Genomic DNA, 22,964 nt, shown 5'->3' with positions numbered 1-22,964 from the left:
GGCGCTATATTGTCATTCCATATCACATTCTCAGCCCATCTGTTCTTCGCCTTTTGGATTCTAAGCAACTGCGCACAGCCAATTGCAATATCCTATAGCATCCTGGAGTTCCTAATCAGTTAATCAGTTTATGTTTATAAACATATAACAGACTTCATGTCACATCACCAAATTATTTAAAACAACTAAGCCAAAATGAAATATGGCTAAATGACTGCTCATTAAAAGGACACACATAAACCTTAAATATTTTAGTGTCACCACTATAATTTTAATGAAAATTCAGATGAAGTTAGAGTTGAAAAATATTGTCACAACTCAAAACTTTTCCTTTTCTTCTTAGCTGTCAATATAAGCCAACTGCTTTTAATGATGTTATGATATTGGGTTTGATCTGGTTTTTGAATTAATGCCTCATTATCTTGAAGCCTGGAAGTGAACATGTCTCATAGCAATGAGCCTCAATACAGGGCTGACTTCCTTCCAGAAGTTAGGAATCAGAGTCCTGCCGAAAGAGTACATTCTGTTTAGTATTTGATCCAGACAGGGAAAAGACATGAAGAAATAAAATATGAAAAGAAAGACCAAAGGACACAGGAAGAGAGGGAGGGAACAAAAGAGGGAGACAGGTAGGAAGAAAACAAAGGACAGTAGGAAGACAGCAAAATGGCGTATGTTTCTGGATTATAACTTGCAAAAGTATTAACTATGCAGTGTTAATATTTTAGTCTTTAGGTTCCTAGCACCTTGCCGAGAACAGATAGGCCCTACAGAAATTATCTTGACTTGATTAGGTCAAACAGCCTTGAGGGCTAAAAGAAATGCCCCCTTTCCTTCCTGTTACCAAGTGAGATTTTCTTTTCCCTTTACCTGTTGCTAGTCTTAGCACTGAGTGCTTTTTCACTGTACTAATTCTGTTGTTATGTTATAGAGTGCCCCAAAACTTAGTATTTGAAGATAACAAGTATGGATTACTTCATAGTTTCTGAGAGTATGAGTATCCGGTGTGTCTTACCTGGGTGGTTGGGTTTAGGGTCCCTTATGAGGTTGCAGTCAAGCCACTGACCAGGACTGAGGCCATCTGAAGCCCTTGCTGGGATCGGAAGGATCTGCCTTCATCCCCACATCTGTGGCTGCTGGCAGGAGGCTGCTTCTCCACGTGAGTCATCCCACAGGCCTCCACGGCACTGTGGCTGGCCTCCTTCACAGGGAGTGATCAGGGGAGACAGAGGAAGAGAGAGCTTGCCCAGTAAAGAAGCTCAGTGTCTTGTATAAACTAATCTCAGAAATAACATTTCATCACTTGCTCTGTATTCTACCGGTGGCACAGAAGTCCCTGGCACAGTGTGGGAGGGGAGCCAATCGGGGCCGTACTGAGTCTGGCCACTGTAGTGTGATGGCCTCGGCCCCCAGTGATTCATGCCTGCTCCCCATGCAAAGGCACTCACCCTTCCCAAAAGAGCAAAAGCGTCATCATCGCATTGCAGTATCGACTGGAACCTGCAGTAGGTTTCATTGATCTATGGGGAAATAGATATATAGAGACAGAGACAAAAACTACACCCACAAACCTCTTCTAGGTAAGCCCTTCTCTACCTTGAGCTTGAAAGACAATGCCCTTAAATTGACTTTCCACAAGCCCTATTGTTTGATTGATAAGCTCTGTGAGTTGTTCCCTTAAATTCTTTAAAGGGAGTTTGTCTAACTGAACAACACTCTGAAATATCACTGTTGACTATTCTAAAGTATTAACAAAGAATTTGTATAAGTCATACTCTTGGTTTTATATTCAGACCATGCTTTTCATATAGTAATCTGGATTCAGTTTTTGCTCAAAATGAAATTTTTAATTTTAGCATTATTTGTCACTGAGTGAAACTGATTTTTTCTTTTTTTAAAATTTTTAATTATTATGGGTACATAATAGTTGTATATAATTATGGGGCACATCTGATGTTTTGATACAGGCATACAATGTGAATTAATCAAGTCAGGATAATTGGGGTATCCACCACTTCAGGCATTTATCATTTCTTTGTGTTAGGAATGTTCCAATTCCACTCTTTTAGTTATTTTAAAGTATATCCTAACTTATTGTTGACCATAGTCACTTTGTGGTGCTATAAAATACTGCTCACTTTAACTATATTTTTGTAACCATTAACTATCTCCACTTTCCCCTGTCCCTGCTATCCTTCTCAGTCTCTGGTAACCATCATTCTGCTCTTGTCTCCGTGAGATCAATTGTTTTTAATACTTAGCTTCTTCATTTGGGTGGGAGCATGCGAGAATTGTCTTTCTGTGCTTGGCTTATTTCACTTAACATTACGTTCTAATTTTCAAAGCCATAATTCTTAGCTCCTTCATGTTTAAAAGGCCTTCCTTAGGTTTTTCTCTTTACTCTCACATTTTAGTACAAACACCAAGAAAAAAGTAGGCAGTAGCTTCAACACTCTAGCTAGGAATGTTCCTAGCTAGATCACCCAGTTCATTTTATACATTTTCTGTTTTCACCATACAGCAGGCAAGAGTGTTGCTGACTTCTCTGCTACCATATAAAAGGAATTTCCTTTCTTCCCTTTTCCAAAGTTTCTTTACATTCTTAAATTCTCAGTGTCAGCCTCTTCAAAGTCCAAAATCCTTCTAAGGACTGTTCAAAGCAATTTAGACTTTCACTAACACTTCTCTTAAAGTCCTTCCAGCTATTTCTCAGTGCACATTTCCAATGTTGCTCCCACTCTAAGGCATTCGCTATAATAGCACCATATCAAAACTCATCTATTACTGAATAACAGATTATACTGAATTTTAGCAGCTGAAAACAAAATCATTTATTGTGTGTATTAATTTTCTGGTGCTGCCATAACAAATCACCACAAACTGGGTGGCTTAAGACAACAACAATTTAATCTCTCATAGTTCTGGAGTTCAGAAGTCCAAAATCAAGGTTTCAACAGGGTTGACGCCTTCTGTAAGATCTGACAGAGAATCCATTCCACACCTCGCTCCTACCTTCTGGTGTCTTCTGGCAACACTTGATGTTCCTTACCTTGTGAACGCATCACTCAGATCTCTGCTTGCATCTTCACACTGCCTTCTTCTATGCTTGCCTTTCTTCCTTCTTTTGTCTCTTATCTCATAAGGACTTATGGAATTTAGGGCTTACCCTAATTTAGAATGACTTTATCTCAAAATTCTTAACTCAATTACCTTTCCAAACATCCTTTGTCCAAATAATGTCACATTCTTAAGTTCCAGGAGTATATCTTTTGGAAGCCACCATTTAACCCACTACATAGATAGAATAGAATAGATCTATGTTTTATCTGGGTATTTCTGGTCTCTCTTGAGTTTGAATGAAGTTTTCTGCTGGGATTGCCGTCATCTAAAAACTTGATGTTCAAGCTGGCACATATAACTGTTGGAAGAAGGCTACATTTGCTCACCGTGTAGGTATCTCCAAAGGACTACTTATGGCATGACAGCCAGTTTCAGGCAGAGTAAGTATTTCCAGAGAGAGAAAGAAAGAGAGAGACTAACTTGCCTTTTATATCCTAACATGGCATCATTTTTCAGATTTTCCGTGGTCATGCTTGCCAATGTTTATCATCAGTGCCATGTAAGAGGAGGCACAACATGAGTGTAAATGTCAGGAAGTGGGGATCTTTGGGGGCTACCAAACCCATCCTTATGTTCATTCCAGATCGAGTTCCAATTTTCCCTGCTACTGTTTTAAAACAGTTTAAATATTCTGATAATTCATGACATAGTTATCAAAGTTCAAGATACTGAACCAGTAAGAGGGACCTAAAATGTTTGAAACTACTCATCACTCAGGAAAGAATTTAATAGCATATTATATAGTCCTTGGACCATAGAAACAATTTAATAAATGTTAACATAGTATACCATCTCCCCAAACTTTCTCTACCCTCTTACTAAGGAGCCCACTTCATCTCAGCCCCCTTTCTAATGACACAATATCTGAAATATTTTATATCTTCATTTAAATGGAATAAAGCAGAATAGGCATTAAGCCTGAAGTTGTCTAAAATGAAGCTAGTTCTTGATTAAAATCTCTGTGGAAGACAGAACCAAAATTATTAACAGATGTCTATATTTTTTCTGTGATATATAAAAGGTATATATGTGCATATATGATTATATGATAAGGGAGATATATGTGTCTATATTTATTTATTGATATCCAATTTATACCTATCTGCCCATATATATATATCTGTCTATCTATATATAAATGAATGAGGAAAGCAAGTAGCTAGTTTAGAAACCACAACCTGGGAAAGAAGAAAGTAAGAAACATTGAGTAATATTTAAAAGAACAAAAATGCAAAGGTGCTTATATATTGTTAAGAGGCTAATTTAATTTAATTCAACAAATTAAATCTTTGACATTTATGATACTATAGAAACTTGAATTTGAATAGTTTTGCATCATGGTTTGTTTCTGATACTTTCTCTTTCTTATTATATTTCTATCTGAGTAGAGCACACACGCATGCATACACACTCACAGACACACCACACCACAATTTAACAGAACTGAAAATTTCTTATTACTTTCTTCCAGAATTTAAGAAAGCAGGAATCAAGCTGTGAGGTATCATTCCATTCCTCAGTTAATCAATTTGGAAAAAGAAAACCACTGAGAAGAAGGCAAGTTATTCTCTGACATTGATGGGGGGGATATTTCATAAGGGTTCCAGCTGAGAAAAATCATCCTTTTTCAGAATCAACATTTAAGGATCTTCTCCTTCTGTAGTTTCTTATTTATGCATTTATTTGAGACTCTAACATTGCCCTAACTAGACCTAATTCCAAAATAACTTTCTAATACAGCTCTTGGTAACTATACCAATGTTTGAATGAGAAAAGTCCTTATTCTAATAATGTAGCAGGTGATTAATTGTGTGGAGAAAAGAATAACAGCAGGAGGAGATATTTACATTCCACCAAAGAAAGAAACATACAAAAGTTCTCCAATGGCATTGGAAATTTTTATTGCTGATTTTTATTGCTCAGACTCACTCTACTATCATTGTTCTATTTTGTCTCATCTATACTTTTAATGAGGCATATGTTGGTAAAAATATTATGCAAATAGGAACTTTAAATAAAATGAGACTTCTGTCAAGAAGAATAAGAAGAATAGAGAAACAAAGAAAAAGAAGGAAGAAAGGGAAGAATTGAGGTAGGAAGGGAGAAAGAAACATACATGAAATACATTCAGCTTTCTGTCTTCAGATTCAGCCACATGCAGACTGACGCTGAACTATACCACAGGACACCATGGAAAGTTAAACCCCAGGAAAGGCACAGACCCCAATTCCCACGCTAAAGATACAAGTCACTCATCAGTAGCTCAATTCCAAGTCTCACCATCTCTCCTTTTTAGATGAGAAATCAAGTTTTCCCTTCCTTTGGTCCTCACTCTTTTCACCTGAAGGAAACAAGAGAACTGTCTTCAGAGAAGTGGAGACAATTCGCTTAAGCCCTATTGTCTATGATAGCAATGAAGGCTGGGTGGAACTAAATCTTGAGAGCAATCTAAACAATACAGTAATCATAATGCACCTATATATAATTGTAATGCACATATAATCGACTGGATTAATAAGGAAATCTGTGAAGTGGTTGTGGGAGGAGCACAGTAGTATAAAGGTAGTAGGAGAACCTCTAAGCTTATTAATTTTTCTCTTGTTTCACACCAGGAAATTCACAGGTGTGGCGCACACTGTCTGGGGGGTGGGCACACTTGAAGCTCCTACTCCTGCAGCGCAAAGACAGTTTATGTAACCAGAGCTTTTGTATCCTGGCAATAGTCTGAAATAAAAACAAACAAACAAAAGAACACCAATATGATACTCTTTCTGTTTTAACATCAATAATAATTTAAGAAAATGTTAAATAGATCATTTAAAATAATAAACATAACTGCCTGAAGAACAGTTTAAATACTTTTAATGTAACAAAGGAAAAAGAAGAAAAATTAATAAAATAGCATGCTAATGAATGGAAAACATAAAAATAAGATAACAGAAACAACTCAACCATACATTTGAAAAACTCACTTATAAATAAACAAAAACAGCAACAAAATCTGGCTTGGAGTTACATGATAGAAATATGTACATCAAAGCAACTTAATAAGCTTGAAAGCAAAAAGATGGACACACACACCCTAAATAAATTCATTCAAAGTAAAATGTTATGATATTAATATTATGTAATATGAAATTAAGGCTACTAGCAAAATAAATAATAAAGTTAAAAATAATAAAGATGTTTAAAAATAATGAAGGGGAAAGTTCTCAGTAAAGTTAAGATGTCTTGAAAGTGAAGCACAAGCAAGATTCATAGACTTCAACATTTTAAAACTGAAGACAAATTTCAAATTTATTTTTCTAAAAATAATAGAAGAAAATGTATATAATATTTTGTTGCTTAGAATATAAAGGATTGTACTTTTAAATTATGACTCTAAAACCAGAAGACCAAAATATACATGTTTAACCTACTCATGAAAGAATTTTACATTTTATAAGAATATGATGAAATTTTGTACATCTCTGGTGAGCAAAGATTCAAATGGTTGTCATTAATTACCATTTATTTATAAGATGGCAGGGAAACAACAATCCACACATTATTGTGATATTATAAGTGGTTCTAACATTTTGGACAATTTGCCAGTTTTTGACTTAGCAATTTTATTTCTTGGAATTGACACTACTGCTCCCCTCACCTACGGTGGGCTGAATAATGAATGGCCTCCCAAGATACCCACAGCCTCGTCCCTGGAATCTATGAATGCTAATTTGTGTGGGGAAAAGGACTTTACAGATGCAAATTAAGATTAAAAAGGATCTTGAGATGAGAGTTTGTCGGGGTTATCTGGATGTACCTTAAACATAATCAGCAGCAGCCTTATAACATGGAGGCAGCAGATTTGCCTAGAGAAACAGAGAAGACAGGACCGCAGAGGTGGAGGTCAGGAGTCAAGGAATGCTCTGGTCACCTGCAAAGCCAGCGGGGAGCTCTCCAGAGCCTCTGCAAGGAGCAGAGTTTGCTGACACCTTCATTTCAGCCTCATGAGACTCGTCAGTTCAAACTTCTGACCTCCAGAACTATAAAGAGAACAAATTTGTGTTTTAAGCTACTAAATTTGTCTTAATCTGTTGTAGCGGCAATAGTAAATAAATATGTCATCCAAAACATTAAAGAAATGAAAGTAGAACTCCTTTTCTTACTGAACCTTTTTCTAATGAAAAAAACAAATCCCAAAACAACCTGAATATCAATCAAGAAGAAATCAGTAAAATAGAGAATAGAAAAATAATACAGAAAATCAGTGAAACCAAAAGCTGGCTTAATGAGATTAGTTGAAATTCATAAAATTCTAGCCAGACTCATCAGGAAAAAAAGTTATAAGACACAAATTGCCAATCTTAGGAGTGATACGGGTAACATTACTACAGAATATACTGATAGTAAATGAATAAAAGGGAATATTATAAACAAATTTGTCACAATAAATTCAACCACTTAGATGAAATGGGTCAATTCCCCAAAATATAAAACTATACAAGACTCACTCATCAACAAATACATTCTCTGAGTAACACTGTATCTATTGAAGTAATTGAAATTATAGTAAACAAACAAAAAAAACTTCCCCTAAAAGAAAATTCCAGGTACAGATCACAGATGGTTTCACTGGTGAATTTTGTCAAATATTTAAGGAATGTAATATCAATTCCACACAAACTCTTCCGGAAAATAAAAATATCTTTCTGAGTATTGTACCAGATCCCTCACATATTAAGGCATCTCTCCCCCTGGCTGCGGAAGATGTCCCTAAGCCCTGTGGGAGCCTCGGGACTTGTTTGGCCTGCTGGGTTTTGATGATTCTTCCTTATCCCTAGGGAGGTCCCCACCATGGATGTTCAGGTTAGTGTTCAGCCAGAAAAGTGAAGGATTCTCTCTGCAGATCTCTAAACTTCTGTCTCTTTACAGCTCCTTCTTCTCCAAACTCCACCCTCTGTCTCCATGACTGAGCAGGACTTTGGACTTCAGTTGAAGGGCTTCCTCCCTGCATGTGACATGGAACTTTCCTCGAGCCAGCGCGCTAGGGCATCAGGGAGCTAGTCTGAGCTTACTTCCATTTTTCAGATATCATAGCCCTATGGAGCCTATTTTCCAGTGTCCGAAAGAGTGTTGTTTAATATATTTTCTCTACTCTTCTAGTTGTTTACAACAGGAGTTCGATTCCTATAGCTGATAACCCTTCATGGGTCAAAGCAGAAATCTCATGAAGTTTTAAGAAATGAAGGTTAGGGAATGAGAAACCATGATAAAAGATGCATGGCCCTTTTTATTTAAGTTGTTATAGATTTAAGAGAACATTTTAAAGAGAAAATCTAGTCTCAAAATTCTAGAAAATGAATAACATTGATATGATGAAAGCCCCTGGCAAAGCTGAACTTACCAGGTAGGGCTCTGTTTACAACTATCCAAATGTTTTTACTCGACTAGACTATCTGAATTTGTTATTAAAGTTTATAATTAGAAACTTTTTAGAAGGCAGGATAAATGAATATTATACTGATAGAATATCTATCTGTATATATATTAATGTTTCCTACTAAAATAATTTTTTAAATGTATCAAATAAATGTTTGACTGAAAGAACAAATATAACAGATATTTTCAGATATTATTTTTACAGCTAGAGGCTTTCTGTATTTAAGTATACCCTAGATTAAAACTGTAAAATGTGAAGGAGAAATAAAATCTTTCTAAGGGTAGTGTTCTCACAGTGCCAATTTTTAAAACATTTTATATCTATTGTACTGACTAAATGAGTTGTGCTGCTTTAGTATTCAAAGCCGTAAGTTATATTCTATTTATCTTCCTGAGAAAATTCACTGTGCTAAATGTCCTTTACATATGGCCCTAAATTAGAAACAATGGTTATAAATACTAACAGTCACAAGGAACATAATGAGCCTTCTTTTCTACAAGAATGCCATCCTGGGATCACTTGATATTAGAAAAGAAAATTTTATATGACATTTGGAAATACCCAGCAACAGAATGATCTTAATTTAACTCATTCTTTTTCATTTATGTTTCTATATGTGTATCTATCTATCTAATCTTTATGTCTATGTACATCATCTCTCTGGACTATTTAATAGCATATCCTATCTATCATTCCATTTCACCTGTGACCACTTCAGTGTGCATTTCTAACAGATGTTTTTTGTTTCTGAATGAAAACCACAATATCATTTTTACATCTAACAAAAATTAACAATTTCTTAATATAATCTGATTATACATTTCCCAGTTATTTACTTAAGTTTCATTTTTAGTTTATTTTTTCCAAAACAAGGTTCACTATGTCATTTGTTAATATTTCTCTGAAGTCCCTTTTAATCCTACCTGTGTCTGCATCTGGAGGAGTGCAGGGCTCAGATCCTTGTTTTAATAAACATAACATATATATCTTGAAAATCATTCAATTTCAGCATATAAGAAGTTTCCCTGTTATTTTTATTTTTATCTTTTGAACCACTTCAGTGAGGTATGATTGACATGTAAAAAGCTGTAGATATTTAATTTACACATGTAAATGACTCTGGGGACAAGTATACCCTGTGAAACCATCACAACTACCAAGGCCATGACATATCCATCACCTCCCATTGTTTCCCTCCACCCCCTTTATTATTACTGATGTGTGTGTGCATGTGTATGTGTGTATTAAGAACATCTTTTGTAAAGTCTACCCTCTAAACAAATTTGAAGTATATAATACAGCATTGTCAGCTGTATGCGCTATGCAGTATAGCAGTCCTCCAGGACTTATTTATCTTACAAAACTGAAACTTCGTACCCTTTACCCATCACATCCCCATTTCCTCCTCCCCATCCAGCCCCTGGCAACCACCCCTCTCTATTTCTATGACTTTGACTATTTTAGATTCCATACGTGTGAGATCATATAGTATTTGTCTTTCTATGTCTGCCTTATTTTACATAACAAAATGCCCTCCAGGTCCATCTATGTTGTCACAATGGTAGGATTTCCTTCTATTTTAAGACTGAATAATAATCCACTATATGTATATAACACACTTTCTTTATCCATCAATTCTTTGACAGGCGTTTAGGCTGTGTACATATCTTGACTATTGCGAATAATGCTGCAATGAACATGGAAGTGCAACTATGTCTTTGAGATTATGATTTCAATTCCTTTGAATATATACTTAGACTGGGATTCCTGCATCCTTCTATTTTAAAATTTTTTATTAATATTCATACTATTTTACCTGCTGCACCATTTTAAATTCCTACCAACAGTGTACAAGGGTTTCCTGTTTTTCCACATCCTTACCAATATTTATCTCTTCTTTTGTTGTTAGTAATAACTATTCTAACAAGTGTGAAGTGGTATGTTTTTGTAGTTTTAATTTGAATTTCTCAAATAATTAATGATATTTACCCCTCTTCCATATATATGTTGACCATTTGTATGTCTTCTTTGGAGAAATATCTGTTTTAGACTCGTTTGCCCAATTTGAATTTGGATTTATTTATTTATTTATTTACCTATTGAGTTGGGGGAATTTCTTATATATTTTGGATATGAAACCCTTATAAGGTATATGGTTTGCAAATATTTTCTCTCATTCCATAAGCTGCCTTTTCATTTTTTGAATATTTTATTTCTTATACAGAAGCTTGTCAGTCTGGTGCAGTTACCCTTGTTTTTTTCTGTTTTTATTGCCTGTGTTTTGGTGCCTTATCCAAAAAAAATCATTTCAAGGCCAATGTCATGGATCTTACCATCTACATTTTCTTTTAGAAGTTTTATAGTTTCAAGTTTTACAAGTATCATCTTTAATTCATTTTGGGTTGATTTTTGCATATGGTATAAAATAAGGATCCAAGCTAATTCTTTTGTATGTGGATATTCAATTTCCATAACAGCATCTATGAAGGAGACTATCCTTTCTCCATTGTGTATTCTTGGTGATTTGTCAAAATTTTTTTGGCTTTATATGTATGGGTCTATTTCTGGGCTTTTCTATTCTGTTCCATTCGTCCATGTATTTGTTTATAGATTACTATCATACTATTTTGGAGACTATAGTTTTGTAATATAGTATGGAAATCAATAAGCATGATACCTCCAATTTTGTTCTTCTTGCTCAAGATTACTTTAGCTATTTGCAGTCTTTTGTGATTCCATATGAATTTTAGGATTAATTTTTCTATTTCTATGAAATAGAAAATAGCCATTGGAATTTTGAGAGGGACCACATTTAATTCTAACAGCATCCTCTTTTAAAGATATTTATATTTGGGTAGAAGGTTAGGAAGAATAAAACATATACAGAAATTAGCCTTAATGCTTTAATCATGGTAGCTCTGATGGGAGCCACACTTGCAAATTTTCTCTCTATACAAAAGCATATTGGAGATTCTCTATGCTTATACATTTCAAAGAAAACATTTTGAAATACTAATTACTTGTCATTCACTTATTATGAAGAGAATTAGACTTGAAAGAGTAGAAATTTATTGAGAAAGAAAGAGTAGTATTTTACTTTTGACTTCCAAAAGAGACTCTTGAATCCTATATCAGAAAGAAAAATTGGGAAATCCATTTTTGTTTTGTTTTGTAAAAACAAGATATGCTTTACAGAACAAGGTTCTTTAAAAAACATGGTAGAATGTAAATGTTTTGCAAAGAAACTAGAGGAAAACCCAAGCTGACCCATCTCTCCTGGACACCGAATAAATTTCATGTAAGCTGTGTGATGAAGAGAAAAATCGAATAAGGTATGAACACATAGAAGGCAGGAATAACCTTAGACAAGGAAACTGGAGCAGGGAGATCCTAATGGGGAAAATTAATGTAGGAAATTGTGGAGAGTGAAACCTTTTCAACTATATGCAGCATCGATGTATCAAAATCACATCAAGGCGTGGCCCAGAACCAACGGACACCAGCCCCAGGCCCCTGCACAAGAACAAGCTGAGGATGGCGGAGTTACGATCACTATTCCAACCACACATCACCTGAGCTGAGAATTACCATTCTCATTACTGTTTGATGAGACTTTTCTTCTACACTGCTTCATAGTTATCACCAATGGATTGTCCTGTAGGAGTAAAATTTACTGATGCCCAGTGACTTAGCTGAGATTAAGTGAACTGCTCCAAGTGGAAATTTCCTTCTCAATGGTCCCACAGCCTTAAAAAAGACTATAGGTTCCATTGTGCTTAAAGAGGTGGGTGTATGAGGAGGAAGGGTCTCTAACAGTCCCTGCACTTAGATAACTCTGGACAGTTGAAACCCACTCCAATTTCAAATGCAAATCAGTTAGTGACAGGCTGATCTGTCCCTCCCCACTGGCCTGTAGACCCCACTCATCCCTGCTCTTCCACACAGACCCCTCACAGGCAGCAAACTGACCTATCTATTCTCTTTAGTTTTAGTAACAGAAATCCCTTGCTTCTGATACAATGACCATCTGAGCTATACTAATTTCACTTACTTTTGAAACTGAAAGCCCCATCCAGCCTCCCTCAACTCTTCCATGCTTTAACAACTTGGCAGTCACAGGGATGGTAATAATTAATGAAATGTATGATGTTATATATGTCTGAGAATATTAACTGGGGTTTGGTAGAAATAAGTAATGACATTCCATCACAAATCCAAAATCAAATTGAAGTTAGAGGTGAAATTCTGTCACTATTAGTGTCTCTCTATATTTGGTATTGATACTATTGTTTCAGACTATAAATTAAGGTGCATGCTTTTTATATAATTCAATATCCCACTCTTTGTATGGGAATACCTGGTGAACTAGAGCAATAAACCATTACCTTTGAGATGATTTTCATCCCAGGAGATTGTTGTGTAACACAGAACATTAATTATAGCTACTAAGAAGGGAAAGACAAGTGTCCATCAAACTCTCAGGCTGGGAATAATTATCAGGATTGTCAGGTAAGGTCTCATAGAGAAAAGCTTTCTAGAATCTCTTTTTTAATTTTCCAAAACATAGAGGAGCCAAAGGAAACTTAGTATATGGTTTTGCCATTTTATCTGGAATGTGTGTAACAGAAAGTTGAATGATTACATGTAAACTTGTATTAATTTAGCTTAGTATTTAGGAATACAGAATTTGTAGTTTAATAAACCAAAGTTAGAATCTAAGCTCCATTAATTAACTTCAGACAATGAAGTAGACATTTGTTTACCTACTGAACAAATAATCCTATTTTTCCTTGATAAGGAAAATTCTATTTATGTAATTAGATATAACATTAGTCCCAGTGCTCTAGAAGCAGAGCCTAAGGCAAAGATTAAAATATATATTTACTGGATGCAAGTCAGGGAGGTAAGTATGAGAACAAAGATGAAGTAAGGTCATGAAAGATCAAAAGATCAAAAGCTATTTGGTATTTTGGCAGCAGTGGTGGCTGCTTCATAGGAAGCCTTGGAGGGGTTACAATAGGTGCTAAATTTCTTTGAGGATTCTCTGGTAAATTGGCAAGGGAAATTCACCTTAGAGAAGTTCACTGTAGGGAAAAGGAAGATTTGTCTATTTCATTCCCTCCTAACTTCCTTCTCTCATATCTCGCTAAAGTTTACGTAATGAGGAGCTAAATTCTCCATGTTTCTGGATTTTATCTTGAGGCTTCTCAGCAGCTGCTGTGGAAGCCAAGCTCCATATTTTATCATAACCTAAAAGTGGAAGAATGACAAGAAAGGAGGAGAGCACTGATCAAGGGGAAGAAAGAAGAAGGTGGATGAGGGAATCTGAGGAGGAGCAAGGGATTTTCCAACACAGAGGCATTGTGCCAAACCCAGTAATGATACGTGGCTAACGTAGCCTTGATCCTAGTCATTCATCATAGCTTCCTTAACATTTGGTAGCGATTGGTTTAGGGATAGGCAAGCCATACTAGGAGTGTTTTGGAAAATATTTTTCTTTCTAATTTAAAAAGGAATATGAGCAAGAAGAATCCATACTGTTTTGCCTTTACTTTGAATGCCTATATTAGACCAAATTTAGAATGTATGAAGAGGGGGCAGAGCATCGTATTTAAGGGCAGGAGATTTGGTTCACATTCTGGCTTTGCCACGTACTGTGACTTAAGTAAGTTGCTTAAGCTACCTGAGCCTCATTTTCTTCATCTGTAAAATAATAGAGACAATAATGTATCTCATGATATTATAATGAGGATTCAATAAGTTAACATATACAAATTTTTCAGAATATAGTTAGTAAACAATGACAGTTATTTATTTGATTATACAAATACACTCTCTGTAATTCCCTGTTTATAGGTGCAACTTAATTTACCTCATTGGATACTGGGTAAATTAATCCTCATTAGAAAGATCCGTGGAGGACCTCAGCGTTGCTCAAAATATGAGGCACTAATGAGTGACCTCAAATACTTGAGAAGAAAAAATTATCTGTAAAGGTAAGTAGTTCATCCTCTATTCTCTAAAAAGAGGACAGGAATATTTAAAGGATTTTGAATCTTTCAAAACAAAAAATCTTATGAATCCAAGTTTTTATGTTTTTTCCTTATTTCTTTTGCTAAGTTATTGATTTGAAGCTTTTTGAAAAGTAATCTGCTCCTCTCTGAACTTACCTTTCCTGAGTAAAATTCATAGCCTAATGAAAAATATTGCTAAATGTTACCTCTCTGAATCATCCCATCTTACCTACTGGTTGTGTCCTATTTATTCTCATTAGACATTTCAAAATTTTGGTAGATTTATGTCTTAGGTAAAGACTTTAGAAAATAAGTTATTTTACTCACCTATTTATTTCCCCTGTAGCTTTCTGCCTTTTGCTCTCTGCTGCTTCAATGTTATCAGGAATATTGCTTATTCATATTTTAGCATTTTCACTTAAACTCATATTCAGCTTCATTTCATATTATTAAAATGGAATTTAATAGTTTCCTACAACATATATTGTTCTTTAATAAAAAAATTTCACACATCCTCTTTTAAGGGCACAGATGAATATCAGTCTGCCCACTACTGTCTCCTCTCATTGTCTTTTTAAATTTTTTTTTTTAATTTTAGCATATTATGGAGGTACAAGTGTTAAAGTTACATATATTGCTCATGCCCCCCTCCCCCCTCGAATAAGAGCTTCAAGCTTATCCATCCCCTAAACGTTGCACATCTCACTCATTGTGTTTGTATATTCCATCCCCTCCCCCACCACCCGCCCGCCACCCGACAAATGTTATTCCCATATGTCCACTTAGGTGTTGATCCATTAATACCAATTTGCTGGTGAGTACATGTGGTGCTGGTTTTTCCATTCTAGAGATACTTCACTTAGTATCCTACGTGGAACGTACTCCGATAGCAACTATCATCATCACCAGTTTTTTAAACAGTAATTCTCCATTTATTCTGAGTGGATTCCTTCTTAAAAGAATGCCTTGATTATTGCTATTACCAAGACAGTTTGAGTAACCACATACTTCTAAATGGATTTTCTATTCTAATTAAAATGTTTCAAGACCACACATACTTCAATCTTTTGATAAAGGAAAAACATCATCTGCAAAGCCAAGATGTTTAAGCTAATGGTAACACTATTGTACAATTTTTTGTGATGATTAAGGTGATTAACTATATGATGCACCTTTTAAGAAGAAATCTGGGTCTTGAAAGTTTATTTGACATTTTGTTTCATCTTTAAAAAAACTATGATTGTTGATATTTTAAGGGAAAATGTACAAGATTTGTTTGATTTCCTTGTTCAAAAATGACCAAGCATTTACTTCTATGTATTATGATTCTGAGCTTTTGTGTTTAATTATGAAATGTAAATAAGCAATGAGAGCACTTGCTGAACTTGAGGGAAATTATGAATAGGCACTGTAACATGCATTATTATTTTAAAGCAGTAGGTAAAGGGAGTGGAGAGGGGAGGCTTCTTAGGATGATTTGGATTATATACTCAACTAATTTTTTTCTGTTACATAATTTCTATCTCTGCAGATTTTGCAATCTTCTTTGGGGCTTCTCAGAACATTTTTTTCTGGTCTTGTCAACTTAGTTATTCCATTGATTTTTGACAATTCATTCCAGAGCAATTAATTATTCTTGATAATTAATCTCTCCAGTTACAGTAAGTTTCACACAAAAGCTGTATCTTCCCCCATAGACTTTTGCAAATACGTTTATTCTAGCAGGCATTACATTGTTCTTTGCTTAAAAATCTGCCCTTCCTACTGCTTAAAAGCAAGTACTCTTTATATTCTTCTCTATAAAACTGGATCTTAAGTGTGATATTCAGAAACGTTTTGAAAAATGGCAGAGTACCAGAGCAAAATTATTTAAACAAAAAGGAAGTGTACTGATTTTCATAAGTGAAAATTCCAGGGTTATGTCTGATTTGAGATAAAACTGAGTCAAGTGTGCAAAAATTATTTTATTAAGGTATTATCTTACTTTACCTTATCCCCACCACCACCATTATATTCTCAAGCATGGCCTTCTGCTCATAAACCTCTAGATTTAACTCTGAATTGCTTAGGCTAACCTACAGGCAATACGAATCTGCCATCTCAGTTATTTAGACAAAACTGTTAAAATTGCAACTCATTGTCTCTACTGAGGTCAAATGCTTATAATAAGCACTCACTATGGCCAAGAGCATGAAATATATTGATTGATTTCAGCACAGGTCTAGTGTCTTCTCTTTGAACATCTAGTTGAGTCACTTGAGATCTGTTAGAGTTCTTAGCTGCAGGTAAAATAACCCACTTTGAAAGATTAAGCAGGAAAGAGTTTATTTGGTATTAGTAAGAAGCTTATAAAATACTGATCAAGCCCTAGGCTGAGCTCCCAGAAATGATGCAATATGTACAGCTCAAAACTGTTCCAGCAAGAGCCCCGGCACTGCTGCCAACACCTCGGCCTCAGTCACCGGCCCCACCGGCTCCCTCCAGAGCCGCACACCGGCCCCCGCCACCCCTGCTCGGCTGGTTTCTAAACATCAGTCCCGAGAAGGTGCATTTGACCAATGGCTCCTAAACGGCATGTCTGCCCCCTGTCACACAGGAGCGAGGAAGAAAAATCTCTTTGGTTATTATCGTAGTCTCTCTGTGCTACTATAACAATACCTGAGACTGGGTAATTTATAATGGAGAGATATTTATTGATTCAATATCCAATATCAAGGTGCCAGCCTGCTCTGAGAGCCTTCTTTCTGTGTCGTCACATGCAAAAGGTAGACAGACAGTCAACAGTGCAAAATAGGGCTGAACTCACCCTTTTAAAAATGGCACCAATCCAACAGAGGAGCGTGGAGCCCTCTTGAAGGCCCTGCCTCTTAGTACTGTTACAGTGGACATTGAATTTCAACATGAGTTTTGGAGATGGCCAACATGCAACCGTAGCAGTTATAAATTGAGAAGGCAGAATGAACACTATAAAGAAATATTGAGATGTTCAGAGGCTATTAAGAGATACAGGACAATTGTGAGTCACACGTGTACATCTCTTCCCAAACACAGATTGTCATTAAGGAAGATTACAACTTAAGGAAAAACATGCTCCTGCTATGTTTATTTGAAAGGGGGTAACCAGTGAATGAATGATAAATAAAATTGTACACAAAAATATAAAAAAGTGTACTTTTTTGTCTCAGTACTCAACCTTAAGTAAATATATGATGCAATATCTGTTAGCTGAATAAATGAATGAATGAACAAAACATTTTTCAATAAAAACTACATACAGTATATATGTAAAGAAGTACCAGATATTTCTACATACAGCTTTAGAGCACAAAATAAGAAACAAAGAAATGACATTATTGACATAAGTTGTGACATCTATAGGACAGAAAGAACATTTTGGGGTATTATCAGCATATTTAAACATGAAGAATGTTACGAAGCATATTAAAATCACTCAAAATTTGTGATAATAATTCCAGAATGCTAAATTTCAATATGAACTTTTCTGGCTCATTAAATAGAGGAAATGATATAAGTTATGAATGTAAGGAAATCAGTAACCTCACTTACTATAGAAAATTAAAATCCAGATCCCTAATGTTGCACAACCAGCTATTAATGATTTGCCCAATATGGGAGCTGAAATCTGGAGCATATGTTGATTCCTTACACTGTAAAATTACAACGGACTTCAATCCCCAGCCTTTGAATGTATCCCCAGGAAGCAGAAGTACTAATAAAATTATAGGGACAAAATGACATCCTCAAGGACAAAAATGGGTTGGCAGGAAGTGGGACTTAGTTCTCTTATCATGAAACTTTTTTCTTTTTTTGCATTAAGTCTGAGTAGTAGCACTGACGTAGGGTCCAGGGGAAAGGGCGCATGAGGGAGGATTTTGCTTAAAATCTGGTCGTGGGGAATAAAAGTAAACACTTTCTTCCCATGTGATCACACAATAGAACTATTTAGCATAACAACCTTCCTGGAAGGTGTTCTTGACCTTAATGAATCAAGCAAGGTCAAGTGGGGACCAGACAGGATTAGTGCTATGGTAGTGAGTGGTGTTAAAATAGTTCCTTTGTGACCTTTCTACTTTAGATGATAGAACAGAAAGTTCACAGAGGCTTTTCTTCTCTCTGCATTTTTTAGTTCTATTCACCATGTAACAAATTAGATGCTTATTTTCAAATTCCACTTAACAAAAATGAGCTGAGCATATATCCTGTGAGAGAAAAAGAATGGTTGTACTAGGTATTTGGATTGGGTACTAATCCTGGATAGAAGATTTCAATGAAGATCACACAAAAGGCACTTTAAACATATTGATCCTTTCAAAATTTTTTACATTTACCCCAAAACAAGAAAAACAGGATGGTTGATGAACTTGAATCAGAAATGAAATTGATACTTAGCCATTTTCATAGTTAATTTAAGAATCACTTTAATTTTACTTTCACTAAATAAGTTATCAGTATTTCTGAAAGAGAGTTTCACATTATCATCATAAAATAATATGCAAATAAAACGTTCCATATTCAATTAAGATTGGAGGGGGAAAAGCACATTATATAATCTTCCTTCATGCATACAACATAACCTACACATTAAATTTTGTGTGAATTTTTGGTAACAAAAATATATTTAGACAAAATATGTTGTGCTTCTTTCACATAAAAATATTTTTGTCTACCTAACTTTACAAGATTCATTCATTTAACATAATTTATTGTGGGTATAAAATGTGAAAACTCAGTGACATGAGTAGCAAAAAATACTTGAAGATTTTATTTATTTATGATGTACATTTAGAAGAAAAGCCACTTATAGCTAAACTTTATTAAACTATTAATACTATATGCTCTCATATAGTTTATAAGTTATACAATGTCTTTCAATGAAAGCTGTTGATGAAGGGAAATTACTAGGGTTCCATAGTTCAAATTTATCAATTCCTGTAAGTGTTTTGTTTTCACCATAGCAGGCTTTGATGCAGTCACATAAAGTTATACAGTCACATTTTTCTGAAGAAATCTTTTAAAGTGTTTATACTTGACAAATAAATTTCACTAAAAAGAAACCAATTAACCAAAACATTTTTTCACCTTTTAAAAGTCATTAGTGATTTTTTCCCCAACGAGAACATCTCTCTTGAAATTATTTTTTGATTGAGTGATTCAAATCAAAATATTAAACACTCTGGTGGATATAGAAGCAGTATTGTATACTAGCATTTTTAAACTTAAATATAGTATAATAAAATTTAAATTAAAGTTTCCAATGGTGCATTTACTTTAGCTTTCATGAGATTTTGTTGATGTCAAATAAATACCAATGAATTCCCCAAATCATATCTGAATATATAACAATAGTTATGTTTAAGTATTAGTTAAAATCACTTGAGGTTTTCAATGATTATTATAAAACTTAGAATTTTTGAGTGTTATTGTCAATATGATGCAGTACATAGAGCACAGTGAGACTTGGGGTCTTCTAACTGACTGGACCAAAACAAATGTTATCTTATTCTGGAGCCAGAACATCAAATTATTCAAATAAATCCCAAATTTTTGTATTAAAAGAGAAAACTTTGGCAAATTTAAAGACAAATATTGAAAATAACTACCAATTACTGCTGACTATGGAATTTGTGAAATCCATTCTCGTTTATCTCAAGGTGTTCTCAAAACTCCAATCCTGAACAAAACAGAGAAAGACACTGAAGACAGAATCCCTCTATATTTGGGCTGTCTGAGCTGGACGTGTTTTGTAGCATTAAATATGCTTTTACTTTTAAAATATACCCCAACCATGCATCTTGTAAGGTTAACTGTTAATATTGAGGGACCATAGCTAAATGTTCAACATCGCAAATAATTAATTCAATAATTTGATTTCACTAGAAAATACACTACCCATTAAATAGCACAATTTTCACATTTCTGTTGAAATGTAATTGTGACAGCTTAATTTTCAGGAAGTTCCATATGACCGTAGGAAGCACCAAGCTCACTGATTTATTAGATGTTATGCTACTACCAAATAGAATTGATAATGCAACAAAAACGCATGATCCTGCTTCCTGAAGAGCTCAAATCTGCAGAAAATTTGAGGAAGCTGCATGTACACATACATACATGTATGTACACACACATACATGCACACACACACACAGCTCCCCAATATAGGAATGATGGAATAAGGCCACTTTGGAGTTGCAGGCTAACTAAGCTGCTTTATCTCCTGCAAGAAGAAATGTTTTTCTACCTACTGTTCTTTAAACATGTTATTTCCTCTGCTGGGAAGATTTTCCTCATCTCTCATAATTCTAAAGCTCCCCAAATATGCCAATTTTCACTTAGAAAATTCCAGTTTACCCTCAAGTTTTCAATTTGGTTATCATTGCCTCCAAACGCTACTTTTCAATCCCTCAAATCCCCTCTGTGTTTGCAGAGCACTACGGCCCCTAGGATAGCAGTTATTGCTTCTGTTTTAACATCCCCCTCTCTATTCTGTCCTAGTTTTGTATCCTGAACACTAGACTGTAAGCCCTGTAAATGTTGGAGTCTTGGGTGCTATGTTCACGTGCACTCAGAGCTTAATTTCACGTTCAGTGAATGAATGTCTGTCTGTATGGTCAAAGTAAATAGACTAGAGCTAGGTGTGGTGACACACACCTGTAACCTCAGATATTCTGAGGCTGAATTAGGTTTCCTTGAGCCTATGAGTTTGAGATGAGCATGGACAACATAGTTAGACCCCCATCTCAATTTAAAACAAAATAAAATGAAAGGACTAGAAAGACCAAGGCTGAAACAACAGAAGTATAATGGTAAGTGAAACCAGTCTGTATAATCCTTTTAGCTAACTTAAGGGCTAAGATTTCTTATAAAGGTTATAAAACTAAACTTTTTAAAAGATGAGTATTGTCTGGATACTTTTAAAAGCTTCACCAACTTTTGTACACAAAGAGACTGGATTACTTACATTTTAAAACGTTAAAAATCACTTATTAAAGAGCAATAATTTTCACTATATTCACTTATGATAATGAAAATTTATGTTGCCATAACCACACTGGGCCACCAAAAGGTCAAATAGTGTTTTACAAAAAGTGATTCAATTTTTTAAAAAGATAGGCTAGAAGAACTGCAAATCTACTTATAATAAATGAAATATATATGTGTATATATATGTTTGTGCATATATACATATATAATCTGTAAAAATTAATTATATTTAACTATATTAACATATGGCTAATGTTGAAAAATGACCCTGAGTATAAATAATATTAGCTTAGAGTATATTGACCATTGTTCCACATATAATTTTATGGTAATGTTTGCTGTGTTTAATGAATTATTATATTGTAGAAAACTTACTGCTCCTGCTGCTAGTCAACCCTCTCCATTTTTGCTAATTAGTTTTAACTTTAATTTTAATCATGTAATTTACTACTAATTCCTACTTTTTTGTCTCTGTTGATTTTCTCATTTTAGTTTGCACATTTTTCTTAATTCATACACATTGTGAAATAATTTTTACAAAAAGAGGATAAAAGGCCATATACATTATTTTTAAAAAGCTTATTAAATGTTGGCTTCCACAAAGTCACTTGAGATGCAGTACATAATTTTACATATATTGACATTGATAAGATGAAATTATGTTTTAGAATTATAATTTTTTAAATGATTTTTGAAATATTTTGGATCTTTTGAGATTTCTTTTGACATTTTAAGTGATGGAAAATATTAAGCTATTGAAAATGATTTAAATTTTTTGAAAAGTCACATTAAGTTAAGATGAGTTACATGGTAACATAATTTTAAACTCCCTCAGTTGTCTCAATCACATGTATACACACACGGAAACACACACACTCATACTTACTCATGATCAGCAGCAATAGCAAATATGGTTAGAGAGGATTATATTTGAGTTTGAACAGATAGCAAACTCTAAACTAAAAGCAATATGAAAAGAAAAAATATAAAAATGTTTAAGCAAATGTAGCACCATATGACATGGTTCCCATGGTAATTAATTTTTGTGATAATTATATATATGATTTTTTAAATCTAAAAATAAAACAAGTTTTATTTATCTTAGCATACCTCATATATTTATCCATTTTTAACTTTGATTTTCCTGATCATTTAAAGAAATGAAACAACTCTACAAACATATTTTAATTATTATCTTAAATAAATCTCTTCTGCCCCTATTTGGATACCTTTGATTCCATTTTCCTGTCGGATTGCTGTAGCCAAGACTTCCAGCACTATGTTGAACAGAAGTAGAGATAGTAGGCAGCCTTGTCTGGTTCCGGTTCTAAGTGGGAATGCTTTCAGTTTTTCCCCATTCAGTATGATGTTGGCTATGGGTCTGTCATAAATGGCTTGTA

The 22,964-nt window shown here is 34.5% G+C and overlaps 1 long non-coding RNA gene across 1 annotated transcript in view; it reads right to left on the bottom strand.

The window, feature by feature from the left end:
• Positions 1–263: 263 nt before the first annotated feature.
• LOC105856704 (uncharacterized) overlaps positions 264–22,964 on the bottom strand; it is a 90,880-nt gene continuing 68,179 nt past the window's right edge. Inside the window, exons 3-5 of the long non-coding RNA XR_012914471.1 lie at positions 5,401–5,461; positions 1,016–1,201; positions 264–505 (exon numbers count right to left, since the gene is read on the bottom strand). This is a non-coding gene — a long non-coding RNA (uncharacterized LOC105856704). The remainder of the gene's footprint in view (positions 506–1,015; positions 1,202–5,400; positions 5,462–22,964) is intronic.

This window comes from Microcebus murinus, chromosome 23 (assembly GCF_040939455.1).
Source record: "Microcebus murinus isolate Inina chromosome 23, M.murinus_Inina_mat1.0, whole genome shotgun sequence".
NCBI lineage: Eukaryota > Metazoa > Chordata > Mammalia > Primates > Cheirogaleidae > Microcebus > Microcebus murinus.
Note: the sequence above shows the minus strand (reverse complement) of the source record. Positions and strands in the feature narration are given on the sequence as shown.